We start from the raw sequence: 11,159 nt of genomic DNA, 5'->3' as shown, positions 1-11,159 counted from the left end.
TCTCTCTCTCTCTCTCTCTCTCTCTCTCTCTCTCTCTCTCTCTCTCTCTCTCTCTCGCTCTCTCTCTCTCTCTCCATTGAAATCATAAAACTATTCACCACTTAGAAAAATCTAAACACAGAATGCTTAACCATTCCAATTTTCTAGTCCCTCGGACACAGATGCTAATTTCCAGACTGGGTTTTAAAATTTTGGTTTTAATCTCTGGCCTCTTACAGAAGACTCCAACTCCCCCACCACCACCACCACCACCAGAGGAATGAAAACAGCTCTTGTATCACATTTAGCTAAGACAATTGGGTTTCATCAATGGATTGATTCCATAAAAAGGTGACCCTTTTTTTTTATTATTTAAAGGCAAGGGAACAGATAGCTCCCTGTGAGTTGTGAGTTGAATGCTGAGCCTCTGGGGAATTGTGAGAAAGGAAGTACAAGTTTAATTAAAACAACAACAAAACAAACAAAACAAAACAAAACAACAAAACAAAACACCAGCCAGCAAGAGGAGCTTCCAGGAGTGTTGAGGAGAGACAAATGAGAAGAAAAGGAGGGGAGGAAGGAATAAAAGATGTCTCCAGAAGAAAGACTCCTGTTGCAATAGGAAGAGATCTTGGCTAGGGAGTAGTAAGTTGCTAACTAGACACAGTGTTACCCCCATCACTCTCATCTACAACCTATTTTCCATCATTCACATGTACTTGATTTTTCTCTAGCTTTCAGGGAATATCTGGACAACGCTTTCCCACCCTTTGTTGATCTGTGCTCAGGGCATACAAACTCATTTTAATTTTAGCCCAAGACAAATTAAAAGGTAAATCTGCTGCTGCTGCTGCATCAAAAAAAATCAAATATAATTTATTTCCCAGAATATCTGTTCTTTCACAGAAGACAGGCAGCAGGGAAAGGTGTCCTTCGATATACCGAATCATTTCATTCCTGAAAAGTTAGCTGCAAATTCAAATTCCATATACAATATTAAAACTTATTTTCCTACTGACTTACATCAAAAAATTTGCATTCCTGGGGCATGGCCTCTTTGAAAGCTGTCCTCACACAGCAAAAAAGAAAAAGGAAAAAAAAAAACCTTGCAGAGCAGCTCAGGTCACAGCTTGGCTACTCTGCAGACACTCAGTGCCAGGCTGCCTTTCATAGCAATAGCACTGCAGGAATATGGGAGAGCTTTCACACTCCACCCTCCCCATACCAAACCAGGCCAGACTTCTGATTAACCTTTTACTTGCCTCTTTCTGGAACATCTTTCTTTGGAGCATATTCCAATTTTAAAAAAATTCTCTATAAAAAGTGGAGGAAAGGGAAGGAGGAGATGCAGCGAAGCATCTCTATCTTATTCTAAATGTCAAAAAGACAAAGGCAAAATGAGGCAGAGTGGATTTCTCAGAACTGCCTCCCCCAAGACTCTAAATATTATCTGTCAATAGTCCATAAATAGAGGCATAATCGAGTATTTTGTTAGTATCCCCAATTTACAGAGAGGGAAGTTGAGACAAAGGAAAAGGTAATCATCTTGCACCAAGAAGCAAAAGATGTTACTGGGTTCTAAGGCCCTTTGGGGGACTGCATGCAATGTGGGTATTCAAATAGCTTGGGGAGGGCCCAGGGCAGGAAGAACAAAATGGTCCTTGCAAAAGAACAGATGGTGAAGAAGAACAAAACAAGGGACCAACTTCAGGTGGATAATTTTGTTTTGTGAGACTCAGTTTCCCTATCTGCAGAATGAAGCATTTGGACTCAGGATCTCCATCTGAAAAAGCCCTGAGTCTACAAGTACAAATGTCCCATTTGGAGTTGTTAAATGACTATATTTTGGGGGTAGGTTTAAGGGGGCTCACTTGAGAGAGTCAGAGGTGACTGTTTGTCCAAGGTATAGCCCCAGAATGCTAGACATACAGAAAATGGATACCCACCTTCTTCTCTGAACCCTATTCTGACTGGACAGCAGAGGTCTATCCAGAGATCATCACCACAAGGTAACCCAGTAGACTTCACTTCTGAGAGAACAAGTTTGGGGTCACATAAAGTGTCCTGGTTTGTATACTAGCCTTCAAACCATGTGGAACTCACTCTACTCCAAATCTCTGACCCTCGCTTTTCACCTCTGCAAAAAGGGGATAATGAGACTGGTGATACCCTTCTGTGAGTTATTATGAAAGATTTGCTTTATTAAAAAAACCTTAATATATCATAAAAATATACATCAGAAACTCCAAATTATGCTATTTCTTTAACAGGACTAATCATGCCCCACCCCTGGGGAAAGCCTTCTTTTTTCCTATCAGATGGACAGATGTTTCTTTCTAAATATATATGTCATCATATAAAATTATTAGTTATAATACTGATTTATTGCATGGAAGCCTGTGTTAAAAAACCATCCGTATGAATCAAACCTGGCTATCTTTCATTCATCCAGTAGAAGGCAAGCTACTTCGGGAGGGATTGTTTTTCAGCTGTCTCTGTAACCCTAGTGTGACAAAATTACTTTGAAACCTAAATTCTTGTAGAATTGAACTGAATTCATTCACCCAACAAATAATTTTATGATAACTCCCAAGGAAGTGCACCAATTTTGTTTATTCTTGTGCTACAAAGTTGGGGCAGCTAGGTGGTACAGTAGATAGAGCTCGATGTCTAGTGGCAGAAGGACTCAAGTTCAAATATGGCCTCAGACGCTTACTCTACTAGCTGTGTGGCCCTATACAAGTCACTTAACCTTGTTTGCCTTTGTTTCTCATTTGCAAAAAAAGTTGGAGAAATAAATGGCAAATCACTCCAATATCTTTGACAAGAAAATCCCAAATGGGGTCATAAAGAGACAGACAAAACTGAAACAACAACTAGAATTATAGTTATCAAGTGTTGCTTTAAGTGATAGACTGTCAGGGTCTTTTTTTTGTTACAAAAAGTAACTATATCATTTTAACAATTTTTGTTTTTGTCCCTTTATCATTGTTATATTTGAAAGATGATTTCCATAAAATATCATTCAAAATTTGAAATAATTTAAATAATTATATAGCAACAAAGCAAAATTTGGCTATCTAGAATTGTTTTTTTTTTTTAAATTATTTTCAATAGCAGTTTTCCAAAGAGTTGAGGGTTGGTTTCATGTTTTACACCATGATTTTTTTTTAATTTTAATTGTTTTGGAATAAAAATCTTTTCAAATTTCTTTGTAGATTTTTAAATAGAAATAAACAAAATATAATTGAATGCATTCTGGATGAATGAGCATCAATAATAGAAATTCCAATTCCTTCCCAATGCTATAACATGATGAGGCCTTCAGAGTCCATGAATGTCTAGAGAATGTATTGTCCTTTCACTAAATGACCCCAACTATTATCAATTACAATGGGAGGTCACAAAAATATTATGATTCCTAATTCTGCAGAATAATAATATTCTCCTACTATACTTTTAGCAATCACAGAATCTTTGATTTAGAAAGTACCTCAAAGATCATCAAGTACAACATTCTTTTTTTTAACAGATTAGATCACTGAGGCCCAGGGAAGTTAAAAAAACTTGCTTGAGGTAAAATAGGTGGTAATTAGTAAAAGTAATTACTCAAATGCTGTGACCAAATCCAGGTGATCTTTTCTACTCTAGGCAATATTGCCTCAAGCACCCCCTACAAGAAGCCCTTCCTTATTGCCCCAAATACTAGTGCCCCCTCCCCTAACAACAATGTATTTAACTATACTTTATTTCTTCTGTATTTTTCTCAGCACATTTTTTCCCGGTATACTTATATATGAATGTGTTGTCTACCGTAATAGAGTGTAAGTATCCTGAGATCAAGGACTGTTTTATCTTTTGTTTTCGTATCCCTAGCACCTAGTAAATGTCTGGCACAGAGTCTGCACTTAATAAATGTTTCGAGATTGATGTTCCCATCAAATTGATTATTTTCAGGCATAAAAGACCTCCTAGAAATTCCTTTTCAAGGGAATTTTATTTTTTAAGTCACTTTTTGGAAAAGAAGACTTTAGATACAGCATCTGGGGATTTATTTTTTGAAGCTTTGAGAATTTGAGGGTTTGTACCAGCAGCTGTCTCCTAAATAAATTCAAATTAATCTACTAAATATACTAATAGACTGAAAAAATATTGAAAACACAGTTTTTTAAAGCTTGGAAACAAATTGTAAGTGAACAAAACAAAAAAAGATGTTCCTCTGGGTTCTTTGCTTTTTCCCTCAAAAACTAATCACCTACAGCTTCAAAATTCTTTAAGCAAATTTAACCTTGTAATTCTTTCTTGTACTCCTACTTAGTATGTCTTATAAGAAATTGTGACATCCACAGAGGCCAGGCACAGGGAGAGCCTTCCAAATCTGCATAGGTTTTGGGTACAAGCTTGGGAAGGGACTTGGAGTTTGTTGTTCAAGGTCCAAAATGGTTGACTGAGGAGAGTATCACCAGGGAAAAGTTGGCCACCAGGAAATTAACTTTGGCAAAGGCAATAAGGGCTGTTATCTATGTCACTAGAGAGAAAAAGCAAGGGTCTCTAAAGTACTAAAAAGGTCTAGTGACCTATTTTACATCAATAGGGTTGAGGGCAAATACTAAAATAAATAAAGATATCCTCTAACCCAGAGTGTATGAGATAATATTTATAAAGGGCTTAGCACATTGTCTGCTACATAATAAGTGTTTATTAAATCATAGTTTCCTTCCATCTTTCCATTTGTAAATATATATATATGTGCATATATATGCACATTCATAAATACATATATATGTATATATAGATATAGATATAGATATAGACAAGGCTACTATGGTCATAAAGATCAAAGGCATCTTTGCCAAACTGTTATGACCTCACAAATAGAAAAACCTTAAACCAGAAGCTGCTACCATTTCCAAAAAGAAAAAAAAATTAATCATCTTCAAGGGAGCATTACGAAGATCTAGAACAGGGATTCTTACCCTGGATTCACAGATAGATTTTAGGAGGTCAAGAACTTAGCTGGAAAAAAAATAGTGTTATTTTTCACTGAGTGCTAACCAAAATTTACCACTCCATCATTTATGAATGTAGGCAACAACCCACAGTAATATCAGGCATCATCAGACTGTCAGAGGGATATAAAACACTTTTTTTATAAAAGAACTTAAGAACTCTTAGTCTAGGTAATTTCTGAAAATGAGAAGAATAATCCAGGACTCTTAGAGTTTTGGTCGAGCCAGAAAATATTCTTAAGGCATAAGAGCCCACTGAGGTCATGTTTCCAAATATGAAAAATATTATGAGAATCTTTATGGAGAGAGGAGAGTGAAGGCAGGTCCAAGTTTATAATGCAAATTTTTCATATAAAGTGACTAGGTCCATGGAGAGGTGTTCTCAGCTGCAATTCTCTCAGGTAAGCAAAAGCAGCTCACATTTATATAACACTTTAGAAAGTACTATTCTCATGACAGTCTGGTGATGTAGACATTCCAGGCATCATCCCCATTTCATAGTTGAGGAGACTGAGGCTCAGGGAAGTGACGTGCCCAAGTACAGAGATAGGAAATATCTGAGTCAGTATTCTTTGGATTTCAATCCAATGATTTTGTTGAAATAATCACTAGAGTTGGGAACTAAAAAGGAGCAGCCTATTTCTCCATAAATGGACAGTAGGGATACAAACTATCAGGTCTATTTCAGACAGTAGTTTTCCCTTGCCAGAGTGGGTATAGACCTCTCCCTATAAATGACAATTCCAATTCATTCTGAAGGTACTTGAGCCTCCAATTCAAATGACCACTGATCTTTTGCTTCAGTTTAGCCATTCAATAGAAGCATCCAAAAGGCACGAAGAAAGGCTTTTAATGGAATGATACTGTACTCCTACAGCAGAGCCAAGTCACACTTTGGGGGCTTCCTACTTAATTTCACCTTGTCTAAATATACCCAACTAAAAATAACCTGAAAAGGAAAGCATCTCCGTGCCACAAGCCCAGCAACTGAATGCAGCACTGTACGTGATGTGAAAGAATGAGAGCCTCTCGCTTAAAATACTGAAGGCGAGTTTCAACATCAGCAGCTTATATACTGTGATGAGAAAACAAAGTTTCTGATGATCAAAATTCCAACGGTGTGTTTAATAATGTAATTATCTTATTGTATTAACAAGTGCGTGGGCACAGGAGCAATTGCCGAGATGTGTGTTCAAATTGAAAGTGTGCAATTTCTTCTTTGCCACAGCTGATTACTTCTTAGGGTCCCATTCATTTTGGGGGGGGGTTAGGGAAATGACCCTATTTGGGCCTGCTTCTTTCAGAAATACAAAGTCAATCAAGTCTTATTTTGCCACTCTAACCTGGGAATAGATGACCCCAGTAAAAAGAGGTAATATTTTCAGGAGGATTTCTGCCTAATCATGATCTTCTTTGATTTCTGTCTTTTTTTTTATTCTAATTTTCCCCATCTTTGGAAATGTTGAAAAAGACATTGAGCCTAAAATCAGGTCTATGATGTGCATCCTGCCAATAGTCTGAAAAGATATATTTTGGTGCATTTATTCAGTTAGGGTCTATCCCAAAGGGTTTGTGGATTATGCTTTAAAATCTGAACTACTCTATCTAAAATACATATGTTGTCATAGCACCATGTACTTCTCCTCACATCCATCAGGTACCTTGGCAAATAATACAAAATATGATCATGTAAAAGTAAATATCCAGTATCATTTCTCTAGTAGCTTTTCCTCCAAAATAGGCTATCATGTCCTATCATATTGAGCTCTCAGGGACAAAGATTGAACCAAATATCTCATTTCTAAAAATGTATCCAATATGGAATTTAATGGATTTGAGGGTAAAAGGCCCGAGTATGAATTCTTGTTTTGCTAGCTAATATCTGTGTACCATTAGAGGTAGGTAAGTTCAGCTTTCTATGCCTCAGTTTCCTCATCTGTAAAATGACTGAATTATTAGGAAGATTCCTTGTATTATTATATTATTATAATAAAGATTATATATAATCTTGTATTAGGAAGATTCAGTATTATAACCACCAGGTAGCCTCCTCCACAACATCACTCATATCTGTCGTCTTCTTCTCTCTCTTTCTCCACCACCACCTTATCACCTCTCACCTGGCCTATAGCAAACTGACTTTCTTGGTATCCATCTCTTCCTTCCCCAGTCCATCTTGCGCACAGCTGCTACAGGTGATATTCCTACAGTACAGATCTGATCATATCCTGGTCCCTGCTAAAGAAATTTTAATGGCTCCCTATTGTCTCTAGGATAAAACACAAGGTCCTCCTCTTAAATGTTTGTCATTGAAAGCACTTTATAATTTGATTTGCACATATCTTTTCAGCCTGATTTTCCATCCCTTCCAGTCTTTCACTCTACCTTTCAGCCAAACTGCCCTACTTAGTGTTCTGCATAGATAATAGTCTATCTCCTCCCTCTAGCAAGAAGTCTTTTGTAATCCCTCCAGTTGTCAGTGACCCTCATAGAAATTATTTTACTGAATTTTTTGGGTACTTCGTGTTGACTTCTGTGTATATGCTGCACACACTCCCGGTGGGATATAAGCATCTTAAGGCAGGGACTATTCCATTTTTGTCCTTGAATCTCCAGGGTCAGGTGCAAACACAGGGCCTGGCACCTAGAAGGTACTTAATAAATGCTTGTCAGATCAAATTCAATTGAATGAGCGCTCATTAATTCATACAAGCTGCTATCCTTCCAACCAACAGGAATTTTACTTGCTAATTATTACTAGCAGGGGAACAATTCCTATGCTATCCTAGCTAATGGACTGTCTGGACATTTAGGAAAGATACTTCATTCATTCATGACTAGAGCATCTGTGTCATTAAAAAAGTATCTAGGGACGGCTACATTTTGACCTCATACATTCGCATAGCTCAAGATGAGTTTCATCTGGATATACAGAAGCCTAGGACCCTTTCTCATGTATTTAACAATATTTAATTAACATGTAAAGCCTTTTTGCATCTAATATCTCATCTGATCTTCAAGGAATCCTGGTCAAGTAAAAATCATCCCTGTTTTACAGATGGGAAAAATGAGGCTTATTCCCCTAAGTTTCCAGGGCTAGTTACTGATAGAGTTGACCTTTTCAGGATACTTACTTATCTTTACATCAAGCATAACATCTCCCAGAAGAGATTGGGACAGTGGTCCTCAGCAATCATTCTCTAAGACAGTGATTCCCAAAGTGGACGCCACCGCCCCCTGGTGGGTGCTGCAGCAATCCAGGGAGGCAGTGATGGCCACAGGTGCATTTATTTTTCCTATTAATTGCTATTAAATTTTTTAAATTAATTTCCAGGGGGCTAAGTAATATTTTTTCTGGAAAGGGGGTGGTAGGCCAAAAAAGTTTGGGAACCACTGCTCTGAGATGTCACCATATAAAATGGGCACAGCAGAGACTGGGCTATGAGTGCTAGTTTGTGTAACAAAAGGCTTTATCTTCATCAGATGGACAGGCAGAGGGGCAGATGAACAAGGTGGAATCGTTATTTCTGCTAACCACAAAATGAAGGCTAATTTCTCACTCTGCATTCACAGGAAAAAAAAGGTTTTGAGCTGCCCCAGTTTTCTTCCGCCCAATAACATTTAGTAAACAGGAGGCCTCATGTTCTACTGCTTGAACTCATTCTTCATATCTCACTTTATTATTTATGCACTCAGCTTAAAATAAACAGCCACTCTAAAGGAGGTGAGTTGGCTTACTTAGTGTAAACTGGTTTCAGTCTGACAGTTACTTTAGAACATTAGTAAACAACTTTAATTCACTTCTACAGAATTTGTAGGCTATGGATGCAGTAGCTGCATGAGGCCAACTGAATACAAGCCTGTTTCTTCCTGTCTCTGACCAGAACAATGTGAAATAATAAAAGCAGAGTCATCTTATAGCTGAAATGCGGAATCTCTAAACCTACGAGCTTGAAGAGACATCAGAAGGCATCTCAATCAAAGATTCATGAAAACTTTTTTCAGATATGATAACTTCTAAATCTGATCAGAAGCTTCCATGCCCCAGGGATATGGAATGGGGACTAGCAATTCTCACAATCACTTTTCAGAAGGAATATTGACAATTTCAACAACATTCCAAGGTGAGCAACCATACTGATAAAGGAGAGGGGAAAATGTCATATAAGGAGTAGTTGAAGCAATGAAGGGAAGAATTAAGGAATTTCAAACATTAAAGAAGCTGAGACTTGTTCCATGTTCCTCTAGAGGGCAGAACTTGAATCAATGGGTAGAAGAAACTTCCCAGTAGATGTAGTTGGCACCACATAACAGAATTTTGCAAGGATGCATCATAGTGGCTGCCTTTGTGAAATAATGAATTCTCCATTGATCTGGATATTCATGCCAAAGTTAGATTACGATCCATTAGGAAGAAAAAAAGAAGAGATTCTTGTAAACTAGGAAGTCAAAACTAAAAGTACTTTAAGGTTGTTCTATGACTTCACAAACAGTTTCTAGACATAGTCATGTTCTTGTCTGAAAATTCTGCCATCCTAAAAGTCTCCAAGGAACTCCCCGCTAGCATCATTTAAAATCCCTTAGGTCAAGGGCCATGCTTGAAATCAACCACTCTTGGGTTGTGAGTATCTCTATACATATGCAAAAACAAAAAAACAAAAAGAAAAAATAGATCAACTTGTAAAATTTAGAGGAAAAAATAAGCAATTCAGACAATCAGAGGAACTGTTTTAACAGAGAAGCCGTTTTAGATTTCTCTTTGGTCTAATTATATACAGCACAATGATACAACATTGGCAGGCAGCAATTCTCAGGCACCTAAGCTGTCACTTTTCTGGTTGGCCAAAGAGGGGGTATTCCACACATGTGAATCATTCTGTTCAACAATGTCCCCTCTCTAAGACTGAAAATGCCAGTCTTGCCAGGGCAGTCTGGAAAAAATAATGGCTACTCCAATCAAACTAGTCTCCTCCTCCATGAAACCAATTTTTGTACACCACTGAAACATGCCCTTAGGGGCCAGATCATAGGGAGAAAGATGACTATAAAGCAGAAAGAAAGAGACAGAAACAAAAATAGCACAAAATTAATTTCAATTTACATTAAAATTTTAGCTCTACATATACATAAAAGCATATAGCCATCCAGTTCCAAATAGTCTAGTAAACAATATCTGAATTTTTTTGGCTTTTTTTTTCTACACCAACAGATTGATAAACATTATAGATTCAGAAATAATAAATTCCTAAAACAAAGTTAGAGTACCAGTATTTGAATATGAAATCGGGTGTTGCAAATTTCCTAACAAATTATGATTAGACATTTAGCATTTGTACTTTGGTGAAATAAAATATATTATGACAATAATTCTTTATACTTACAAAGTACCTTTCATCCATGGGGCTCCAATTTTATCAATATTAGTTCATTGATTTTCGCAACACACCTGAAAAGCAGATGGTAAGTTGTGTTACCCCCATTTTGCAGATGGGGATGCTGAGGGAAAATGGGGGGATACATTAATGGTACAGGATCAAAAAAAGCTCATCAATGGGAGAATAACTACTACAATGTGGGTCTTCCCATCCACAATACCAGCCAGGTATCCCCATCCTTCCTTTAGGATCTGATTTTTCTGAAATAATTTAGTAAATAAATTCAAAGGAAAAAATGTACCCAGTGATCACTTCACCCTTTTGTTGTATGTAGTACCATGATCTTCAGGAGAAAATGAGGCAGATGTTTCTGAGAGGCAAAGAACAATGCTAATCAAACAATGAAACCCATCTCATTCCTCTCAACAGAGGGGAAAAGGATTGTTGATGTGAAGCTGGGGATATGTTATCAGAGGCTATAGCTGTGTCCATTGATTTTACTTAAATAGGGTTTTTTTAGATCTTTATGAACCAGCTACATTTTTCCCTACTGAGGCCCTCGTCAGGGCTAACCTGGTGTGTACTGTATATTCCTCTAGTTTGGTGAGAATAGCTACAAATGAAGAATTCTAATCATCAGTGCTACTGTGTGACCTGGCTGAAACCTTCCCCCTCTCCTAGACAATACCTTAATCCAATTAGAATGTATATGTCCCTCCCAGATCTCTAAGGAATAACTATAATGGTTAGAATTCACAAAGAAAGTATCAGTGAGAGAAGTCCAGGGGAAATTGTT

The sequence above is a fragment of the Gracilinanus agilis genome, chromosome 6 (assembly GCF_016433145.1).
Source record: "Gracilinanus agilis isolate LMUSP501 chromosome 6, AgileGrace, whole genome shotgun sequence".
NCBI lineage: Eukaryota > Metazoa > Chordata > Mammalia > Didelphimorphia > Didelphidae > Gracilinanus > Gracilinanus agilis.
This window is presented reverse-complemented; position numbering follows the sequence as displayed.